Source organism: Bufo bufo, chromosome 6 (assembly GCF_905171765.1).
Source record: "Bufo bufo chromosome 6, aBufBuf1.1, whole genome shotgun sequence".
Classification (NCBI taxonomy): Eukaryota; Metazoa; Chordata; class Amphibia; order Anura; family Bufonidae; genus Bufo; species Bufo bufo.
The window spans coordinates 383,247,567-383,269,567 of record NC_053394.1 but is presented as its reverse complement, the minus strand read 5'-3'; the positions used below and the strand labels follow the sequence as shown (position 1 = coordinate 383,269,567).

General features: G+C 43.5%; 2 protein-coding genes across 2 annotated transcripts in view; one reads left to right on the top strand and one right to left on the bottom strand.

The window, feature by feature from the left end:
• The window catches only part of LOC121003529 (zinc finger protein 268-like), a 948,872-nt gene that overhangs the window by 425,919 nt on the left and 500,952 nt on the right, over positions 1–22,001 (bottom strand). The window lies entirely within an intron of this gene.
• Positions 1–22,001, top strand: part of LOC121003520 (zinc finger protein 585A-like) — a 341,252-nt gene that overhangs the window by 144,785 nt on the left and 174,466 nt on the right. The gene's annotated exons all lie outside the window — the stretch shown is intronic.

Genomic DNA, 22,001 nt, shown 5'->3' with positions numbered 1-22,001 from the left:
TCTTGCTGACCACTCCTTCCCCAATCTTCCAAAGGGGGGAGGTGTGACGCTTTGCGATACTAGGAAATCGCAAATGCGCCATATCAACATAGAAATATAGAAACATAGAATGTGTCGGCAGATAAGAACCATTTGGCCCATCTAGTCTGCACAATATACTGAATACTATGGATAGCCCCTGGCCCTATCTTATTTCGCAATCACAAAGACAAAAGAGCCTTCACTAAGAATCTTCTCTTTTGACTAAAGGAGTAATTCACAGAGCAGAGGTGCCATTATCACCACCTTGTGACAAACCTTTCCTGCCCAGGCCAAGTTGAGTAGCCATCAATCTAGTTCTCTTATGACAGAACCTCATAAACCTGGTCTTTCTGCAGCCATAGTGTCTCCAATACCAGCAGGGGTCTCACACCTTTAGCCTGGGCAGCGAGCTTCAGAAGAAAAGGACAGATCCTTATCACACAGCTGGTTGGTACAGGAAGGAAGATGACCTGAAAGTCCCCTTCAATCCATAAGCTTCATATTTTTCCCATATTTTCCTAATATTTCATGGGTTATGGAAATGTGAAAGGAACCATCTTTTCAGAGATGGTTTTGGTTCTTCTAACCCACCTTCTAGGAAACCCGCGGGCAAATCAGAGATTCCCGCTCTGAGATATAAAGGTTCTCAGGCACCCTGTATTATCTTTTAGTCGTATTTGTTATCAGATGATGCGTAAAATTGTACTGATTATCAATATCAACTATATTTCTTGATTGGACTTACGGGATATGGAGAAATGGGCAAAGCAAAGATTCTGCCAGATTTTCTCCCTATGGGGCAAAGGACTGCCCCTGTTCCAATTACACAAGGCTGGACCTGAACGTGTCATAACTACTCCCCGCTTCAGAGTGGGTAAAAACAGTGACACACTCAGATCCTGCGTCCTTCTTCTACCGTCTGACGTCGACTAACATCACGACCGCCCACTGGACACGGGCACACCCCACCATCTTGGATTATTCTACAAAGACTTTGCCTTTTACTGGACTTTACCACGGTAATTCTGAACTTACAGACATTCTATTCCCTTCCACCTCTTACCTATTTCTATCCAAACCAATCTGTTCAACTGGCAGGTATATTTATCTGTCAGCTTTAATATATATATTTTTGTGTATAGTTTTAGAATAAAAACTAAGGATTTCATCGTTCCAGTTTTGCCCTTGTTACTTGATGAACTGATCTATGCTAAGAACTCTGTCCTCAGAAGACATACTACCAAATTGTTTTATTTTTATAAATTGTTAATTTACTAGCTAGGTTGCAAATAACCGTTTCGTCCCTCTAGGATTAGCTAGCCGGGGTCTCTTCGCCCGATTCAATACGAAGAGTGGTGGCAGCAAATTAATTTGATTTCCAGCGTGAAATCAGTAATTTTATTTTTACCGATTGTACATACAATCGTGATTGTATCATGTATGGGCACACCAACCAATCTTAAACGTCTTCTGTGCTCACAGTGGATTCGCCTCCAGAAGTCTCTAGTGGAGACCTGTATGGCAACTGTGGCTTAGTACGACGGGATTGACAGGTGGTTGTCACAGGCTCCATTACTCAGGAGCTTGCCTGGGTTGATGTTTGGCGCTATTTGTATGGGAAAAAAAGGGCGTATTCATGCTTTGGCCGGTCATACAAGTCATTGTCAAGAATCGACTTAGCCATTGCAAATGCGTCTATGTCTGACCAAGTAGTGAAGATGAAATATGAATTGCATGGAATCTCTGACCATTCTCCAGTTCTGCTTCTGCTCAGGGGGGCAGGGATAGATGCGCGTCCCAATAGAGCCTTTAGACTGAACCCTTATTGGTTGGAGGTTATTGGTGAGCGGGATTTGATTAATGAGGAGATCCGGGAATTCTGGCATCGTAATGAGGGCTCTACCCATATCCATTTTGTATGGGACGCTCTGAAGGCCTACATCAGGGGCCTCTATTGTAGTAAAATTAAAAGTCAACGGGCGGAATTCCATAAACAGGAAAATGAAATAAGGGAGACAGTTAGGAGGTTGCAGGGAGCACTGACTAAATATGGCACGGACTCACTTCGTATACAATTGAAAGAAGCTAATTTGCAATATAAGTCCTTTATGGTAAATAAGGCCCAACATAAACTTTTTTTTCAAGGACAGAGACGTTTTAGGGAAGAGGAGAAAACAGGTAAATTGTTAACCTCGTTGGTTGCCAACCAACGAGGCGTAACCAAAATTAGGTATATTAGAAATATTCGGGGCCAAATAGTGAAGGATCCGGATCGGGTTAGACAGGAATTTGTAAACTATTACTCTACTATATACAGATCCGAAACGCTATGTAGCTCCTCTAATATAGATGATTATCTGGACCAATTAGAAATGCCTTTCCTTTCACCTCAGGAAACTGGAATGCTTGATCTCCCACTACAACAGGTGGAACTAGAAGAGGCCCTTTGGTCGTGTAAACATAACTCATCCCCTGGGGCTGACGGGCTGCCATTTGAACTTTATAGATATCACGCTAAAGTACTACTTCCTATTTTGTTGAAGGTGTTAAGTGAATCCCACAGATACGGCTCTCTCCCTCCGTCTTTTAGGGAGGCAATCATCATTTTAATCTTAAAAAAAGATAAGGATGATAGTGAGGTTGAGTCGTATAGGCCCATATCACTCCTTAATACAGACTATAAGATCTTTGCAAAGTCTTTAGCAAATCGATTGGAACGGGTGATTGTTTCCCTGGTTCATCCTAACCAAACAGGATTTATACCCGGGAGACAGATTCAGGAGAACCTGTACGGGACGTATTTGAAGCTATCGGTGGGGGTGGGGGGGGCCCGGACCACTCTATCCTGTCCTTGGACGCTGCTAAAGCGTTCGACAGGGTAGAGTGGTCCTTTTTGTGGCGGACCATGGCACACTTTCGACTGGGGTCCACCTTTATTGCAATGACCCAATCGCTAGAGTTAATATTGACGGGGTGAATTCCTCCACCATATAGCTTCAGCGTGGCACGAGACAGGGATGCCCCCTCTCCCCCTTACTTTTCGCGTTATTTATGGAGCCGCTGGCCTGTAGGATTCGTCTGGATGGTCAGATTCTGGGCAGCGGGAGAGAGTTATAAAATCAGGCTCTATGCAGACGATGTTATTCTTTTTTTGCATCAGGGTTGGAAGGTTGTCCCCCACGTTATACATGTGATAGAGGAGTTTAGTGAATTATCCGGTTATTTAATTAACTGGGCTAAATCGTCACTTCTCCCGCTAAATCGAAAGGTCCCCGACGGAGGCTCCCGGGTTCGGATATTGTCCAGGGATGATTCTCTGGAATATCTGGGGATAAGGATAGGTCTTCCTATAGGTAGATTTTATGAGTTAAACCTTGCCCCGGTGATAGATAAAGTAAAGGGGAAAATTAGAGCTTGGCAAAAATTAGTAATATCGCAAACTGACCGTTTGGCATTAATAAAAATGATCATATTACCGTTGGTTCTGTACCCGATCTGTGCTTCCCCCATCTGGTAGAAGACGCCTTTTTTTATAGATTGGAGGTTCTAATAAATGATTTAATCTGGGGGAGGAAGAAGGTCCGCATAAAGCAGAGGTATTTGTGCCTGGCCGAATCAGACGGGGGACTATCACTCCCCTTTTTCCAAGGTTATTTTTTATCTGCGCAGATACAAAGATGTTATAATGCTGGTCAGAATGCACTAGGGCAGTATTTAAATAGAGTATCAGGTAGGTCACTAGGTAACATTTTTACGCATTTAGAAACTGCATATTTTCTCACTTTGGATATTAGATGTTCAATTGCGACAACACTACAGATTGTCTGGGACACATTGAAAACGATTTTGCAGGTACGACACACCTTCTACTTTACCCCGTTGTGGCAGAATCAGAATTTAGGGGAATTTTTTAAAATAACTGATTACACTTATTGGAGTAGTAAAGGCATCACTAGAGTGGCACATTTGTTTGTCGCAGATCGCTTTAAAGGTTTAGGGGACTTCAATTACACCAACACTTTTTTAGATCAAATTATGTACGCACGTCTACATCACGCCTATGAAGCTACACTTAACAAAACATATATGATTACACAACAACATCCGTTCTTTGATTACGTCTTTCTTCACGCAGGGAAAAAGATCAAAATGACACAGATCTACTCCAAAATGCGAAACTCACTTTCTATGGTATTTTCTTTTAAAAGTACACGTTAATGGGAACAGGATTTTAAAACCTTCCCCTTCCCCTGGTCACAGATTTTTCTAAATATAAAAAAGGTATCATTGGCAGCTAGCTATAGACTGATCCAGTTTAAGATCATACACCGGCTATACTATACACCACAAATGCAGGCTAAGTTTGTTAAAAACCGAGGACGAGACTTTCCCTGCCAAAAGTGCGGTAGACCCAATGTTGGATATATTCACCTCCTATGGAAATGCATTGTGATAGAGCGCTTTTGGGAGCAGGTATTTACAGCATTGCAGGTGGAATTTCCTCAAGCTTGCGTACCAGATATGAGTTCCGTAATTTTGGGCTATTATACACCTGACAACCCCAACCTTTCTGTTCATCGATTAGCCTGGATAAAGGGCTGTTTGATCGCAAAGGTTCTGATAGTCAAGAGATTGGGTTCCCCCATCTCCCCGGTATTTGATGAGTGGAGACGGATCATGACTCAGATAACGCTATATGAGGAGGTGGAGAGGCGAAATAGGTGCGGTACGCGCAATGGCGTAGCCTCGCAGGAGTGAGGTGTATTGAATGACTTAGCTCGAAGGGTGGAGTAGACGGACCGGCATCGGGGGGGGGGGGGGGAATATGGGCTCTGGGGTATCAGCGACGGCAGCTAAGGGTAAGAGGGGGAATAGATGGGATTAAAGGTACTATGTCTGTGTATACAGTGCTGGATTTATTGCTATCATGTATGGTAACGTAGAAATTATGGTATTATTTATGGCATTTGTTTATGAGCTGTGCTAATTTTTTCTATGTTCTTGGTGCATTTTTTGTCCTTTTAGCACTGCCTAATTGTATTTCTCTGTAATTATAATTGAAGAAAATAAAAATATTTTGCAATTTAAAAAAAAAATACAAAATATCCCTTCCATATAAACCGGAAGTGGCTCTCCTAGGTTGTTTCCCGTCACCAATTAGGGAAAGAGAGAAGAAAAGAGTCTGGACAAGAGGCCTCATGGCAGCAAAAGTGATTATAGCAAGAGAATGGGGATCAAAAAGGGTACAGATTATTAGGCAATGGAAAAATCTTCTTGCATTGATTGAGAGATATGAGGAATATGTGGTATGTCCAGATGGGGCGTGGCGGGGGAAGGAGAGCTATCGGAGCAGCTACTGGCGAAGTTCACCGAGATGACCATCGGGGGGGGGGGGGGGGGAGGGGAGATGGGCGATAAGGTTGGATAGACAGAAGATGATCCGAGTCAAAAGTAATATTGAAGTCATTAGGGAGCTTGTGAAACCCCCTAAAATAGTGTAGACTATGCACTAGATTTGTATGTTTCTGTCTGTTCAATGTGATATAACTCTTTATATTTGTAATGTTGGCAGATTGCGCATTGTTGCACTCCGACTCAGCACTGTTAAATTTTATTTCAATTTTGTATTGTAAGAAAAAACCCAATAAACTAATTTAATAGAAAGAGAAATGTGGAGATGACAGGATTACAGCTGACCATAGACTTTACATGTTGTCTGGATCTTCTCACTAATTTCTGCCTGTGTAGACTTTTAAGATGGCCTTCTCTGTCAACTGCTGCAGATCTTTTGTGGTTGCTCAAGAGTGGCACAACAGTTTTCTGAGAGGTCTAGGACTGGGACCATGCAATACTACAAATGGTCAACCAAAGTTGTGCCCTGATTTTCAGCTTGAACATGATCAGGAGATAAATGCATCATTATCTTCAAAGGTTTTGTAGTCTAGGGTACAGTCTCCTGGTGTCTCCTTACTGTCAGAATGGCAGTACCAAGATCGTACCATAGATTCTATTCTAGCACATGAAGATGCAAGTCATCCTTCTTACTGGCATAGAGTATAATATAATATTCAGGGGTGTAGCTAAAGGCTCATGTGCCCTGGTGCAGGAGTTCAGCTTGGGCCCCCCTTGCCTCAGTGCTTTGTAGCCAGGGGCAGGGAAGCACATAGCCTTCGTGCTGCCTGAGGCACAAATTGAAACTGCATCCTCTGCCCCATGCCAAATTCTTGACCTTACCCCCTTCCCTCCAGCCAGAGATGTAACTTGACCTGCATGAACTTTGTATAGTACCGGTGTTTTCTTATGTGGCACAAGAGTCTTTGGGCCCCCTCAGGTTCCTAGGCCCAGTAGCGACTGCACCCCTTACAGCAGGGGTGGGGAACCTTTTTGCTGCCAAGGGCCATTTGATATTTATAACATCGTTTGTGGGCCATTCAAAATTCTCAACTTAAAAATTTGACGGCTATATTTGGTCAAACATATAAGTGACTTAGGGGTAAGTTACAGAAATTATGTTTCAATTTAAAAAAATCTAGAGCGCTATATTTGTGCAGCACAAAATGGCGCCTGCGCTATATATTACAAATAGTACAGGCGCCATTTTGACCACATATTGCAGTCTAATTTTTAAGTTGAGAATGTTATATATTTAGTTTATTTGGCATTAATGGCCGCCAAGCTAAACCCAGAAGGGTCCAAAGAGGGGTTTATTCAGCTTTCACTCTCCCTGCCACTGTCCCTGCCTCTTTCTTCAGAAATGTCCCTGCCTTTGTCCTTTTCTCAGCCTCAGATCTGTCCCCCACCTCCATCAGCCTCATCACCCTCCTATCAGATCCCCCATCCTACATCAGCTTCAGATCAGACCCCTATTAGACCCTCAGCCTCAGATCAGACCCCTATTAGACCCCCAGCCTCAGATCAGACCCCCAATAGGCACCCAGCCTCAGATCAGCCACCATCAGACCCCCCCAGCCTCAGATCAGACCCTCATCACACCCCCAGCCTCAGATCAGACCCCAATCAGACCTCAGATCAGACATGTAAGATAAATAAAAATAAACTTGCCTCTCCAGCTCCGGACGGCACTGCCACTTGGCAGATTCACTTACCCTCTCTGGTCTTCTTCCCGCCACGCTGTACTGTGACCAGACAGCGCACAGCGTCAGGTCATAGTGCGCATCTACATGCACTACGTTCTAACACACTGTACATGTCAGGACACGGTGTGGGGCTGGAAGAAGACCAGGGAAGGTGAGTACAGCTAGCAATGCACTGTTCTCACCTTCCTGTGCCTCCTGCATGCTAATGACCACTTTCATAATGGGAGAGGTCATTAGCATTTTCACAATATGTTCTGGCAGGGGGCCACATGAAATGGTCTAGCGAGCCAGAGGTTCCCCACCCCTGCCTTACAGCAGTTTCATCAGCACATATAATTCTAACTCGCCAACAATTTTCTAGCTTCTCAGATGCATCCATACATTTTGAACCTTTTATTATGGATACCTGGTCATGTGATCTCTAGTCTGACCTCCAGTCTGAGGCTTGCTGTCTCTCTCCTGTGTGGCTGACATCCTGTGAACTACAGTAAACTACAAGATTACAGCATCATTTATCAGATCCCTCTGGAGAGCTCCCTCCCCACCAGCTACTCCTCCTTGTCTTCTGTATGTCCCTAAACATATCATGCTGCTGAAGATATCATCTCTACATTATCCATTACACTAGAAGAGCAAAGGTTTAGAGTCTAAACCTTGTAGAAGTGGAGAGACATTTAATTGTGCCACGGTCTTTAACCACTTGAGCTCCCCTAGCTTAAACCCCCTTAATGACCAGACCACTTTTTACAATTCTGCACTACACTACTTTCATGGTTTATTGCTCAGTCATACAACTTACCACCCAAATGAATTTTACCTCCTTTTCTTCTCACTAATAGAGCTTGCATTTGGTGGTATTTCATTGCTGCTGACATTTTTACTTTTTTTGATATTAATCGAAATTGACTGAAATTTTTGCAAAAAAATGACTTTTCACTTTCTGTTGTAAAATTTTTCAAATATAACTACATTTCTATATAAATTTTTCTCTAAATGTATTGTTCTACATGTCTTTGATAAAAAAAAATGCAATAAGTGTATATTTATTGGTTTGGGTAAAAGTTATAGCGTTTACAAACTATGGTGCAAAAATGTGAATTTACGCACTTTGACTTTCTGAGCACCTGTCATGTTTCCTGAGGTTCTACAATGCCCAGACAGTAGAAACACCCCACAAATGACCCCATTTCGGAAAGTAGACACCCTAAGGTATTCGCTGATGGGCATAGTGAGTTCATGGAAGTTTTTATTTTTTGTCACAAGTTAGCGGAAAATGATTATTTTTTTTTTCTTACAACTCCACTAACTTGTGACAAAAAATAAAATTTTACATGAACTCACCATACCCCTCACGGAATACCTTGGGGTGTCTTCTTTCTAAATTGGGGTCACTTGTGGGGTATTTATACTGCCCTTGCATCTTAGGGGCCCTGAAGCGTGAGAAGTAGTTTGGAATCCAAATGCGTAAAAAATGGCCTGTGAAATCGTAAAGATTCTCATTGGAATTTGGGCCCCTTTGCACACCTAGGCTGCAAAAAAGTGTCACACATGTGATATCACCGTACTCAGGAGAAGGAGGGGAATGTGTTTTGGGGTGTATTATTACATATACCCATGCTGGGTGAGATAAATATCTCTGTAAAAGACAACTTTTCCCTTTTTATATATATATATATATATATATATATAAATACAAAGTTGTCATTTTACAGAGATATTTCTCACACACAGTATTGGTATATGTAAAAATACACCCCAAAACACATTGCCCTACTTCTCCTGAGTTCCGCGATACCACATGTGTGACACTTTTTTGCAGCCTAGGTGCGCAAAGGGGCCCAAATTCCAAGGAGTATCTTTTAGGAGGGCATTTTTAGGCATTTGGATTCCAGACTTCTTCTCACGCTTTAGGGCCCCTAAAATGCCAGGGCAGTATAAATACCGCACATGTGACCCCATTTTGGAAAGAAGACACCCCAAGGTATTCCATGAGGGGCATGGCGAGTTCATAGAAGTTTTTTTGGCACAAGTTAGCGGAAATTGATATATATATTTTTTCTCACAAAGTCTCCCTTTCCGCTAACTTGTGACAAAAAGTTCAATCTTTCATGGACTCAATATGCCCCTCAGCAAATACCTTGGGGTGTCTACTTTCCGAAATGGGGTCATTTGTGGGGTGTGTTTACTGTTCTGGCATTTTGGGCGGGGCTAAATTGTGAGCAACCCTGTAAAGCCTAAAGGTACTCGGACTTTCGGCCCCTTTACGCACCTAGGCTGCAAAAAAGTGTCACGTTGTATCGCCGTACTCAGGAGAAGTAGGGCAATGTGTTTTGGGGTGTATTTTTACATATACCCATGCTGGGTGAGAGAAATATCTCTGTAAAATGACAACTTTGTATAAAAAAATGGGAAAAGTTGTCTTTTACAGAGATATTTATCTCACACAGTATGGGTATATGTAAAAATACACACCAAAACACATTGCCCTACTTCTCCTGAGTACGGCGATACCACATGTGTGACACTTTTTTGCAGCCTAGGTGCGCAAAGGGGCCCAAATTCCAATGAGAATCTTTACAATTTCACAGGGCATTTTTTACGCATTTGGATTCCAAACTACAGGGTGGGCCATTTATATGGATACACCTTAATAAAATGGGAATGGTTGGTGATATTAACTTCCTGTTTGTGGCACATTAGTATATGTGAGGGGGGAAACTTTTCAAGATGGGTGGTGACCATGGCGGCCATTTTGAATCCAACTTTTGTTTTTTCAATAGGAAGAGGGTCATTTGACACATCAAACTTATTGGGGATTTCACAAGAAAAACAATGGTGTGCTTAATTTTAACGTAACTTTATTCTTTCATGAGTTATTTACAAGTTTCTGACCACTTACTAAATGTGTTCAATGTGCTGCCCATTGTGTTGGATTGTCAATGCAACCCTTTTCTCCCACTCTTCACACACTGATAGCAACACCGCAGGAGAAATGCTAGCACAGGCTTCCAGTATCCGTAGTTTCAGGTGCTGCACATCTCTTATCATCTGAAGGCAATCGTCTATGCTGTGAAGATACGAGATGTGCAGCACCTGAAACAACGGATACTGGAAGCCTGTGTTAGCATTTATCCTGCGGTGTTGCTATCAGTGTGTGAAGAGTGGGAGAAGAGGGTTGCATTGACAATCCAACACAATGGGCAGCACATTGAACACATTTTCTAAGTGGTCAGAAACTTGTAAATAACTCATGAAAGAATAAAGTTACATTAAAACCAAGCACACCATTGTTTTTCTTGTGAAATTCCCAATAAGTTTGATGTGTCAAATGACCCTCTTCCTATTGAAAAAACAAAAGTTGGATTCAAAATGGCCGCCATGGTCACCGCCCATCTTGAAAAGTTTCCCCCCTCACATATACTAATGTGCCACAAACAGGAAGTTAATATCACCAACCATTCCCATTTTATTAAGGTGTATCCATATAAATGGCCCACCCTGTACTTCTCACGCTTTAGGTCCCCTAAAATGCCAGGGCAGTATAAATACCCCACAAGTGACCCCATTTTGGAAAGAAGACACCCCAAGGTATTCCGTGAGGGGCATAGCGAGTTCCTAGAATATTTTTTTTTTTGGCACAAGTTAGCGGAATTTTTTTTTTTCTCTTACAAAGTCTCATATTCCACTAACTTGTGACAATTTATTTTTATTTTTTTACATGAACACGCCATGCCCCTCACGAAATACCTTGGGGTGTCTTCTTTCCAAAATGGGGTCACATGTGGGGTATTTATACTGCCCTGGCATTTTAGGGGACCTAAAGCGTGAGAAGAAGTCTGGAATATAAATGTCAAAAATTTTTTACGCATTTGGATTTTGTGAGGGGTATGGTGAGTTCATGTGAGTTTTTATTTTTGGTCACAAGTTAGTGGAATATGAGACTTTGTAAGAAAAAACTAAAAAATAAAATAAATTTCCGCTAACTTGTGCCAAAAAAAAAAAAATCTTCTATGGACTCGCCATGCCCCTTAAAAGTGATCTTTATAGTGCCGCAACGATTTTACTGTGTTTTTGCAGTGATCAGGACAAGAAAAGGCATTTTCTATATAGTTCTGGCAATGTGCGGATCCGCAAAATGCGGAAAGCACAATGCCGGTGTCCGTGTTTTGCGGATCCGCAAAACACATACGGACGTCTGAATGGAGCCTTACAGGGGGGTGATCAATGACAGGGGGGTGATCAGGGAGTCTATATGGGGGTGATCATGGGTTAATAAGGGGTTAATAAGTGACAGGGGGGGGGTGTAGTGTAGTGTGGTGATTGGTGCTACTTTACAGAGCTGCCTGTGTCCTCTGGTGGTCGATCCAAGCAAAAGGGACCACCAGACGACCAGGTAGCAGGTATATCAGACGCTGTTAACAAAACAAGCGTCTGATATACCTTTCAGGGGTTAAAAAAATCGCATCTACAGCCTGCCAGCAAATGATCGCCGCTGGCAGGCTGTAGATCAGCTAGTTTACCTTCCGATCCTGTGAACGCGCGCTCCTGTGTGCACACGTTCACAGGAAGTCTCGCGAGATGACGCGCCGATGCATCTAGGAGGAATAACCCGGCCGCCCGCAGGACGCATCCCTGCGTTAGGCGGTCGGGAGGTGGTTAAATTACAAAAAACACACATGACATATCACAGTTTTCATGGCGGGGAGGTTGAGGACTATTACAATGATTGTGTGTTGGACAGGATCTGGGAGCTAGATCAGGGTGCTCAGAAGAAGGTAACATCAGAGTAAGAGGATGGTGGCAGTGACAGCAATACAGAGTGAAGGCAACATACAGTTAGAACCTCCCAAAACCTGTCAGGGCCAGATCTGCTTCTAGTATTGTCAGCTTGGGAACTGGTGAGGCTGATGATACTGTGGTCGCAGGCTGAAAACGTGCCAGACCTAAAACAAGCTCGGCTGCAGCTAGCTCTGTGTGGAGTGTGCAAGTATCTCCTGCCTGGCAGTTTTTCTCCATGGTGCTGGAAAACAAAAGCAATGCCCTGTGCAAGATCTGCCCGATTAAAATAAGCCATGTGGGTGACAGAGGTGTCTGCCAGCTACCACAACAAGAGATTCCTCCTTCTACCGGTCTCCTCCTTCAGACCCCCAGCCTCAGATCAGCCCCGTCAGACCCCCCAGCCTCCTTCTCCTGGCAGCCAGGCGGCATCCACGTGCAGTACTGTGTCCAAGTCATCATCAGTTACTGCTCCTCCTGCACAGACTATGCCTCCTCCTATTCTGTCCCACCATCAGCCATTGATAATGGAATGTATGGCCAAGAAACAACCCTGCTTGCACAAGTTGCTGGTGGTGCAGTCTCTGTGGTACCACTTTGTGGATTCTGTTGCCTTTAGGGGGCTAATGGCATGTGCTCAGCCTCACTAGAAGTTATCTACAGTAGCTGGCATTTTTTTCAAAAAAAGCCATCCCTGCTTTGTACTCCCAAGTGGCGGTGAATATAGGCCACTCCTTGCAATACTAGCTGTGCAGCAAGGTGCACACATTGGACACCTGGACCAACGGTTACGGACTGGAACAGTTCATGCCTTTCACAGCTCATTAGATCAATGTTTTTTGCAGCGAGGCAGCACTATAGCAAGAAGGCCAGGTCCTATTGACACCTCTACATTTGTTCCGACACCAGGCATTTATCGGCCTCCTCCATGGATATCCTCCTGTCCTAAACAGAAGCAGGGAAGAATGTCGCTCCCACTCCTCCTTCTTCCTATCATGTGAAGTGTTGCCATGCTGTTTTAGAGCTGATCTCCCTGGGTGATAGTAGCCACATAGCCAAATACTTTCTAAAGTGCATCAAGCAGCAAACAGCCGCGCGGGCTGTCTCCTCACCTAACTCCAACTGGGCAAGGTGGTCAGAGACAATTGCAGGAACATTGTGGCTGCTTTGTGTTTGGGAGACATAACACATGCTCCCTGAATGATGCATGCGATAAATCTAGTCGTGCAGTGGCTTTTGGAAGGTACTAATAATAGTAATAAAAATCATATAATATAATCGTAATCAGTTCTCACCTCTCCTGTGTTCTCTTCTGTCCTTTTACTATAAACAGTGATAGGCAGGGTGTTCTAGTGGTGATAGATAATCAGTTCTCACCTCTCCTGTCCTTATACTATAGAGAGGGATAGTCAGGATGATCTAGTGATGATAATCAGTTCTCACCTCTTCTGTGTTCTCCGCTGTCCTTTTGGTATAAACACTGATAAGCAGGTAGTTGTAGTAATTAGTGTTAAGCAAATTGAAGCAAAACAAATTGACTTTGATCCAAATTTCAGCAGAAATTAAATTTGCCACAAATCCAAATTTTCTCTCACTTCGTGGTAACAAATTGTTTTTTTCGTAAAATTGCGGCTACACATGTTACAAAGTAAAAGTAAGAAGCCCAGGAATGCAATATGGCCCATAATGCTATGCAGTCAGCTAATCAGCAGATAGCCACCACTGTGATGTGACTGCCCTATAATATCCTCATCCTGCTCTGTCTCCACGATTTTATTGTGAATTAAGCATAGGAAGAGACGTGACACGTGCTAGGGACAGTGTTTAACAAAGCTTTTAATTGTAGAATCTTGGATAGGGACAGTGTAGGGAAATCGTAGAGAGAGTTTTCACACACTGTAGGGAGAGCATAGGGAGACTGCAGGGACAGTGCAATTTTTGTAATCACCTTGTACATCTTGTTCCGCTGCTGTACCATTTATTCTTAATCTGTTCTGTTATACATAGACTTACTGTGCATCAGACTCAGTGTCAACAAGCGGTCTAATATAAAGGCATGTTTATCTAGTTCATCTACTGCTCCATATATACATAATCTGTTCTGTTATACTGTACATAGACTTACTGTGCATCCAACTTGGTCTCAACAGCTTCGTTTAGTACACTCTTTCTTTTGCTGCTCCTACTGCTCGGGAAGTAATGCATGCTGCCGGCTGTCCTCCACTTTTTAGCGAGGACAAGATTAGTGAGTGCTAGAGGCCACCACAGACTTGGAGAGGTCCGCTGCAACCTACAATAGGCATGCAACTAGGAAAGGTAACAGTCGTGTGGAAGCACGTGTTGTGAGCTGTCGGGGACATGGCCATGAGACTGGTGAGGGTGATATAAGTGACGAACAGACATTAGTGGATGATGATGTAGCCGATCGCATGTGGGAGACAGTTGAAGAAAGCAGTGGCAGCAGGCCTGTGAGACAGCAGTAGGGTGGCAGCATGCCGATGAGCCAGCAGGGTGGAAGCAGTGGGAGATCTGGAAAAAATCACACCCGGTGTAGACTGCCTGCTACTCGGGAGTCTAACCTTTAGGAAACAACTAGTGGTGCGGGGGTTCATAAAGATAGCAGCAGGCAGTCAGCACGGAGTGTTGGGGGTAAAATGCCATACTTGGCAATGTGGGGATTTACTGGAGGATGTTAGCATGGTGATATGCAGGATATGTGAGCAGAAGGTGAAGCACGGTCAGGGTGCTCATATTGCCACCATGGCCCTGTGTCAACACATGGAACATCACAATAAAGTGGCCTGGGAAAAACATGGCACTAATGTAGTGGTACAGCCTGATGCAGGAACCACTGCATCTCCCAGTGACCCGCACGCCATCTCCGGCAGTCAGGGATCCTCAACTTTAGCAGAAAGAGCCTTCAATGGCGCAGAAATTTAATGTGCACCTGGCTAAGTTGCTGATACTACAGTTCCATATGGTGGGCTTTGAACATTTCAGAGAACTGATGGCTTGTGCCCACCCAAGGTGGAGAGTCCCAAGCTGTCATTATTTGTGTAAAAAAGCTGTACCAGTCCTGCACACGTATGTTGAGCAGAAGGTGGGCCAGTCCTTGAGCCTGTCAGTGTCTGGTACAGTTCACATAAGTGTTGACGTTTGGAGCTGTAACTATGGTCAAGTACAATATACACTCACCTAAAGAATTATTAGGAACACCTGTTCTATTACTCATTAATGCAATTATCTAGTGAACCAATCACATGGCAGTTGCTTCAATGCATTTAGGGGGGTGGTCCTGGTCAAGACAATCTCCTGAACTCCAAACTGAATGTCAGAATGGGAAAGAAAGGGGATTTAAGCAATTTTGAGCGTGGCATGGTTGTTGGTGCCAGACGGGCCGGTCTGAGTATTTCACAATCTGCTCAGTTACTGGGATTTTCACGCACAACCATTTCTAGGGTTTACACAGAATGGTGTGAAAAGGGAAAAACATCCAGTATGCGGCAGTCCTGTGGGCAAAAATGCCTTGTGGATGCTAGAGGTCAGAGGAGAATGGGCCGACTGATTCAAGCTGATCAAGAGCAACGTTGACTGAAATTACCACTCGTTACAACCGAGGTATGCAGCAAAGCATTTGTGAAGCCACAACACGCACAACCTTGAGGCGGATGGGCTACAACAGCAGAAGACCCCACCGGGTACCACTCATCTCCACTACAAATAGGAAAAAGAGGCTACAATTTGCACGAGCTCCCCAAAATTGGACTGTTGAAGACTGGAAAAATTTTGCCTGGTCTGATGAGTCTCGATGTCTGTTGAGACATTCAAATGGTAGAGTCCGAATTTGGCGTAAACAGAATGAGAACATGTATCCATCCTCTGATGGCTACTTCCAGCAGGATAATGCACCATGTCACAAAGCTCGAATCATTTCAAATTGGTTTCTTGAACATGACAATGAGTTTACTGTGCTAAAATGGCCCCCACAGTCACCAGATCTCAACCCAATAGAGCATCTTTGGGATGTGGTGGAACGGGAGCTTCGTGCCCTGGATGTGCATCCCTCAAATCTCCATCAACTTCAAGATGCTATCCAATCAATATGGGCCAACATTTCTAAAGAATGCTATCAGCACCTTGTTGAATCAATGCCACGTAGAATTAAGGCAGTTCTGAAGGCAAAAGGGGGTCCAACACCGTATTAGTATGGTGTTCCTAATAATTCTTTAGGTGAGTGTATGTTGTCTACAGCCCACTGGGTAAATGTGGTTCCGGCCCAGGCACACCAGCAACTTTGCCAGGTGATGACAATGCCACCTCTGTGTTGTAATCATGGGATTTCTGCGCCAATGTCCTCCTCTGCCTCCTCATCCTCCAGCTTGTCCTCAGCCTCCACTGTAGGCACAGTTCGTAGTGGTCCTCCAGCATACCACCACCCGACTTTGTTGTGCAGTTCTGTAGTCACACTGGGGAGGAACTCAACCAAGAATTTAAATCTTGGCTGTCTTCTCGCCAACTGGAGATAGGAACTGTGGTCACCGATAACGGGAAGAACATTCCGTCTCATCAGTGATGGCCAGTTCGCATTGTTCGCCCGCGAACATATGCGGGCTGCCATTGTCATGCCCTGCTCAGGTTATGTGCAGAGGTCTGCCAGGTTAGCAGCACGTGTGTAGCCTTTTTGTTTTTGTTTTGGAATTGAGCTATATCCGCCTCCCTTTAGGTGCACTGGGTGGGGTCGTTGGTTTGAGTTTAAATTACGCCCACTCCCAGTGTCCTGTGCGGGTTATAGCTTCTGTCTGGCTCAGAGGAAGGAAGGAAGGATTTGCTGTTCCTGCTCAGTAAAGATAAGTTGGTTTTGTTTTCTTGTGGTTGTCTGTCTAGGCTGTTAGAGAGACGCCTGCCCCCTCCAGGTCCTGAGGGAGCAGGCTGCCTCTTTCCCCCTTTCACCATCTTAGGGATTCTAGGGAATCTTCAGCCTAGGCACGAGGACACGTTTTTTCCCACCTTCAGGGTCTGAACGTGGGCATAGAAGTCTAGGGAGAGCTGGTAGGGATTTGTCAGGAGGTGACCTCTATCCCCAGCTTCTTGCTGTCATGGATGGTGGTCTCTCCTGTCCCTTATACTAGGTACAGTATCTTCATGCCTGCAGTCATCCCAAAACTTCTAGACAGAACAGGAAGACAGCATTAAAGGGTTTGTTCAGGAATAAGTAACTTTTCACATGTGTCCGCAGCCTCTACTATGAAAAGATTCATACGTACCTGCTACCCTTAGCTCCGGTTATCTGTGCCAGCTCCTTTGTGTCCATCTTCCAGTAAATGTTGTTTGCTCCCTCGCCGGCACAGGCATGGACATCTGCTTTACTGCAGCCAATGACTGGCTTTAGTGGCGATGATTTTCTTGTGGACATGTTACCTCTGAATCCAGTCATTGGCTGCAGCAGAGCAGATGATTATGCCCATTCAGAGGAGGTAAAAAAGCCAAAGAACCTAAAGAACTTTGGCTTACCGGCTTCACATCCCTCGGGCGGCCAGCAAGGGCAACAGGTGCACAAACAATGTAATGATATATGCACACAATGTAATGTTAGGGATGGAATATAAGGGCTACTCTCCCTGCATTGCAAACTGGTTGGAATAACGAAGCAATCAGATTGGATTTATACAGGAGACCTGCAGATATTTGGGTCAGATAACTCCTGCTGTCCGGTCATTTTTGGTCATCATTCTAATTACTGATCTTTTCAGGTCATATAAATCATCCACACGACTTCTCCAACCGTCTGATGACTTCTATATTTCTTTCACAGCTTGTGAATCCGGGTGAAGAACTGAACAATATTAATACTACAGAGACATATGTGATGGGTGATGAGCAGAGTACAGAGGACATTCCTACAGATAACCGCCCAGGTGAGTAGTGACCACTAAGTAAAGCAGAGAGGTCTCTAAGATTCTGCTTATACAAATAAAAAAATAAGATATATTGTGCAATGTGGGAATAATGATATTACAATTATTATTATTATTGATGAGTATATATGAAAGTATAAAGGAACAAAAATAAATATCACATACGGAGAGACTTGTACACAATAACAATTACTAATAACAATTACTACTAATAATAAAGTTATTCCCAAGACCATTTGGTAAATAAACCACAAATTCCTATCCCTCTACAGTACAGTGTAGTTACTATACAAAGGTCTTCTCATGTCTCTCCAGTCCCTGTCTTTGCTCTGGCGCCTCTAGGTTTCCTCTTCTGTAGCATATTTTCCTTTCCTTTTCCTTTCCTCCCCCACTAGCCATGTACCACCTACTGGACAATTGTCAGCCGTTCTTTAGATAATTGACAACTACAGTACTTTTGATATGCTAATGGACGTTGTCCAGATAGACAGTACTCGCTCACACTGGCTTTGAGAGGACAAGTATAGGCACTAATTACCAGGAAGTTGCTGAGAACAGGATACCAATACAATATATACATTATTTTCCTTAAAATTCGTAAAAATCTGTATTAATCTGTATTTCTTACACGTGCATAAATAAATTCACCTACACGCCTTGACATGATATCAATGGGATTATTAACCCCTTAGTGACCACCCATATGCCTTTTTACGGCGGTCACTAAGGAACCTTAGGGTGGGCCGCCGCTTTTTTACGGCAGCCCGGTCTAAGCGCTGCCCGGTTCCCTCGTGCAGCGGGGACTGGGGGCCCGACTCTCACAGCCTGGAGTGCTGATCCGTGCTGTTTAACACTTTACATGCCGCGGGCAGTGGCGCCTGCCGCATGTATAGTGCTTACAGAGGGAGCGGACTCCTATCGGCACCTCGTAAATGTGAATGCGGAGTGCTGATGTGTGTGAAGGCTGGCTTAGCCCCAGACTATCCTTGATTCATTTCCAGCAGGCCGGTCAATGTCAGAATAGCACTGACCTTAAAATGCAATGCACTATAGGGATAATGTATTGCATTTTAAAATTGATCAAAAAGCTGTCTGTTATAGTCCCCTTGTGGGACTATTAAGTGGTAAAAAAAAAAAACTTTTATTCAATAAAAAAATCCCATAGAATTACGCTTTTTTTTAAATTGAAAATACGCTTTTCAATGAAAAGAATTGCAAAAAAACCTCCACCATATGTTTGGTATTGCCGTGTCCATAATGACCCGGACTACATAATTTCTCACGTAAATTATCACCTACTGTGAATGCCATAAAAAAATTTTTTTTTAAATGACAGAATTGCTAATTTATTCTTAGTTGCAACCTCAAAAAACATAACAAGCGATCTAAAAGCGCCATTTACTTCAAAATGACACCAATGAAAAATACAAGTCGTCCTGCAAAAATCAAGCTTTCACACAACTCCATAGATAGAAAAATAAAAAAGTTATGGGTCTTTGGAAGCGGCAAAGCAAAAACATTTTTTTCTTTAAAAAAAAAAAAGGGGTTTTATTGCAAAAAAAGTTGTAAAACAGAAAAAACAGTAGTGAACCAGAGAATAAAGATATTATGTTATTTATACCGAAAAATGAACGCCATAAAATTTATAACGTAAAAACGCAGTGGCAGTGTTGCTGGTTTTCCCATCTCCCTCCCAGAAAGAGTAATTAAATTTGATAAGAAAGTTATGTGTACCCCAAAATGGTGCCATTAAAAACCACAACTTGTCCCACAAAAAACAGGCCCTCATAAAGCTATATAGACAGAAAAATAAAAAAGTTACAGCTTTTCGAACGCGATGATGAAAAAAAAAAGAAAAACGCTTGGTCAGTAAGGCCCAAAACAGTGGCTGTTCACATGAGCGGTGATTTTTCCGCATCACTTGTGCGTTGCGTGAAAATCGCAGCATGCTCTATTTTGTGCGTTTTTCACGCAACGCAGGCCCCATAGAAGTGAATGGGGCTGCGTGAAAATCGCAAGCATCCGCAAGCAAGTGCGGATGCGGTGCGATTTTCACGCATGGTTGCTAGGAGACGATCGGGATGGGGACCCGATCTTTATTATTTTCCCTTATAACATGGTTATAAGGGGAAATAATAGCATTCTGAATACAGAATGCATAGTAAAATAGCGCTGGAGGGGTTAAAAAAATACAAAATAATTAAACTCGCCTTAATCCACTTGATCGCGCAGCCGGCATCTCTTCTGACTTATTTCTTTGCTCTGTGCAGGAACAGGACCTGTGGTGACGTCACTCCTGTCATCACATGATCCATCACATGATCCATCACATGATCTTTTACCATGGTGATGGACCATGTGATGACGGGAGTGACGTAACCCCAGGTCCTGTTCCTGCACAGAGCAAAGAAAGAAGTCAGAAGAGATGCCGGCTGCGCGATCAAGTGGATTAAGGTGAGTTCAATTATTATTTTTATTTTTTTTAACCCCTCCAGCGCTATTTTACTATGCATTCTGTATTCAGAATGCTATTATTTTCCCTCATAACCATGTTATAAGGGAAAATAATACAATCTACAGAACACCGATCCCAAGCCCGAACTTATGTGAAGAAGTTCGGGTTTGGGTACCAAACATGCGAGATTTTCTCAAGTGAGTGCAAAACGCATTACAATGTTTTGCACTCGCGCGGAAAAATCGTGCATGTTCCCGCAACGCACCCGCACCTTTTCCCGCAACGCCCGTCTGAAAGAGGCCTAAGGGGTTAAAGGAGTTGTCTCATCTGAGACAATGGGGGCATATCACTAGGATATGCCCCCATTGTCTAATAGGTGCGGGTCCAAACACTGTGACCCGCACCTATATCGAGAACGGAGAGGGCAAAGTGGTGGCTGGAGGACTCTGGTCCGGCCACCACCAAGTGCTCTCCCCATAGAAGTGAATGGGAGCGCACTGTGCATGACCAGCCACTGTTTCCATTCACTTCTATGGGCCTGACAGAAATAGCCGAGCCAGTGCTGCGCATGCACAGTGCACCCTTCACCACTTTCAGGGCTCCGTTTAGGAGATAGGTGCCAGTCGCAGCGGTGGGACCCGCACCTACCAGACAATAGGGGCATATCCTAGCGAATTGCCCCATTGTCTCAGATGAGACAACCCCTTTAATATAAATGCATGAAAATAGGAAGATGTTATGGTGTGGGCCATGCAGTTTGTTTACTTGACAGTGACAGGACTGAGATTTGGAGAGACCTCGGTGTGCACAGTGTCCTAGCTGCAGTGATGATGTTCGGGTCACAGGATTATTCTTTGGCGCTATATGTAGTTTGTGTAATCGGGAAAGGCTGCAGGATAAGGCTACATTCACACAACAGTGAAAAATGGCGCCCAGCTATTTTTAGAATGAATTAAAGTCAATGGCACTATTCGTGTGGCCATTGTTTTTTTTTAAGGCGAGTGAATAGTGGTTGTGAAAAATAGGACATGTCCTATTTGTGGCCGTTTTCACTGCCAGATGAAAATCAATGGGACTATTTTTAATAGCCATTTAGACAGGAGTGCTTCCATGTAATGGCCGTTTAAAATGGGTACACTAGTGGAAAATGGCCTTTTTAGGGGTTAAAATAAAAATAAATTGCCTTATCCGCTTGCACACACAAGGCAGTCTCTCTTGGTGCTGAAGGACCTGTGCTACCAACGTGATGACATCACCATGCTCTCCCAGCATTATTGCATTGGAGCGCATGGTGACATCATCCCACTGAGAGTGTAGGTCCTTTAGCACCAAATGAAGAGTGACTTTTCTCTATGCGTGCAAGTGGATGAGAGGAGTAATTTTTTTTCCCCATAAAAACAAAACCCTGCACATTATTAACATTATTAATAATTACTGAGGGGGCCACCCTAGGAAACATTATTAATAACTGGGGCCACTATGGGGGACATTATTCATACTGCAGGGATTGGTAATTAAATAAAAAAAAAGCAAATAAAAATCATCTAAATCATCCTCAAATAATGGGCGTTAAAAATGAATGCAAAACATCCAGACAACCATGAAAGGGATGCAAAAAATGGTTGAAAAACACAGAGTGTCTTTTTTTTATGGACTTTTTTCACGTGTGAATGTATCCTTAAGAGGTCATACAAAAAAGTCTCACCACTGAACACCAGATATTTGCCTGCTGCTGGG